This window comes from Penaeus vannamei, chromosome 17 (assembly GCF_042767895.1).
Source record: "Penaeus vannamei isolate JL-2024 chromosome 17, ASM4276789v1, whole genome shotgun sequence".
NCBI lineage: Eukaryota > Metazoa > Arthropoda > Malacostraca > Decapoda > Penaeidae > Penaeus > Penaeus vannamei.
In genome coordinates, this window is record NC_091565.1 from 23,153,686 (window position 1) to 23,156,185 (window position 2,500).

Below are 2,500 nucleotides of genomic sequence, written 5' to 3' on the forward strand. Positions count from 1 at the left end.
CTTGAGAAAGCACATTTGATGTAATGAGTCACTCCTGAAACTATGAGGACGGTATTAACTGTTTTCATTATCGCTTTGCCACGAATTGCTGTTGGTGACGTGTGATAGACAATTCCAATGAAATGAGATAGAACATTTACAATTAGTCAGACATATTCTATATGCACTATTGCACACTGCACACCTCTCAACTTTGCATTGTTACATTTTTATTTCTTTTTTCCAAGGAAGATCGTCGTTCAAGACAAGTCCTTGCGGAATGCAACACCTTTTGCTTCCTTGTAGTTCTGCACAATGCTTATCTCTCTTAGATTTTTATCTCTTGCTATCTGAGACAATTGCAACTCAAGAAAGTCCTTGCGGACTATTGCAATTGTCTCCCTAAGCATGCTCCTCTGTCTATCCTTGGACAGTGAATTATTGAAAAAATATTAAAAAAAATTAAAATTCATGAAAATATTTGGAATAACACTCGTTGCATTCTGATATATTTTGATTATATCTTACAGCCCTTGCTATCACACAACCCCCACCCCCACTGTTTGCCCTCCTGTCTCTTCCCCGGTGTACTTCTTTCAGAGAACGCCAGCACCATCCCATCGAGGACGACGGTTAATAGCGTATGCCAAGCAATCTGAGGAACAAGGATCACCTACCCATGTCCTCAACGCTAGAGACTCCCGACCCAGTCTTGAAAGCTACAACACATTCGATCTCGGGTCACAGGCTGACCTGGATGGCTCCCTCTGGGAGTGCGTCCTGCTCGGCGCGCCTCTTGGGCTCCCCTTTCCCGCAACTGAACCACATGAGACAGCCCACGCCACGCTACCCTCTCTTCATAATAAACAGCCGATCCAGAATTGTGTCTCCATACATCCCTCAAAGTCAGGGCAAAACAAAAACCTGACAGAGAGTGAGGGAGAGGTAGGGATAGAGGGAAAAGGGAGGGAGAGAGAGAGAGAGAGAGCATGGAGATATTAATAATAGTAGGTATACTTAATTCCTTCAAGCTGAGTAAAAATGCAGGCCTATGGCTTAAATCTCACTGTGAGCAATTCCACTTGAAAATCATTCATCCATAAACATAATGGCACACTCTTCTCATCCTAAATTATTATTTTCCATGTGTTTTAAAAAGTTGAAAAGAACAAAATGATTATTAAACCCCGTGTTATTTAAAAAAAAAAAAAAAAAAAAGAGAGAGAATTGCAACTTATGTGATATCAAAATCAAATGTCATGACACCTTGAGTTGCTACTAATCTAGCCTTTCCCGATAATTATCGTTTTCGCTGGCAAATTTTCTGTTGACTTTATTGTTAAAATCAATCAAATCAATCAATCAAGGGGGCTAATGCTGACGGGGGTGCATAGCCATATCCACCTTTCACTTCCAACCACGAGGATCCCTCATGGCAAAACGCCAGGCAGGGACATGGCCCATCTTGAGTTCCTCATGACAGGTTTGGTCGATCTGTCCAAGCCACGACTTCCCAAGTCGTCCAACAGGCCTCCTCCACCCAGGGTTGTCTCGAACAGAGACGACCTGATGGACAGGATCATCCTGAGGAAAGCGAGCCGGGTGGCCGTATAGCCTGAGTTGGCGATCACGGATTGTGCAGATAACAGGTCCTGTGCCAGTCTCACAGTGCAACCGTTGGTTGGACACATGGTCCCGCCAACAGTACCCCATGATCCGGCACAAGGACCTATTACAAAAGGCTTCAAGACGAGCCTTCAAGGCACAGGATAATGTCCAGGTTTCACTACCGTATAGCAAAACTGGCATTATCAGGGCCTTGAAAACTCGTAGCTTGGTCCTTCTGCACAGGTACTGACATCTCCAAATACTCTTGTTGAGAGAGTTCATGACCCCTGCTGCCAGGCCAATCTGTCTGCTGACTTCTTGGTCTGAAAGCCCAGAGTTATGAACTACACTACCAAGGTATGTAAAGCTCTCTGTGACTTCAATGTCCTCGCCGCAAGCACATACCGACTGAACAGGTTTTCCTAACAAGTCCCCAAAGTCCTGGACCTTGGTCTTGGTTGGAAACATAAGCTATAATAGAAAATCGTTATAGTAATGCTAAGAAATCTAATTCTAATATAAAGCGATTAAAAAAACAGTCTAAATTGTAAATATTATTTAAATATTGGCAGAATTATCAGATATAAGTTGGTAACTAGCTATTCGCTTGTTTGTTTACATTTGTGATCACGTTACCCTTCCCCTGACTAGATAACGAAGACGGTGTTATTTAGCATTATATATTCGTTGTTTCGCATTAAATCGTAGCTCCAGAGCTAGAATAACGTTCATCATCGCCAGTGCCTGTGCGGGGGTTGGAGCTATCTTGCTGTGTTTACAATTTTCGTCGGACTAGTTTCGTGGATCTGATCGCTATTGAGACTGCGCGCCAAAATGACCACGGTTTCCATGGTATCAGCGGAAAAAAATGCGGAAAAAGTCCGTGACACGGCCTTACCGATTAATTCATAGA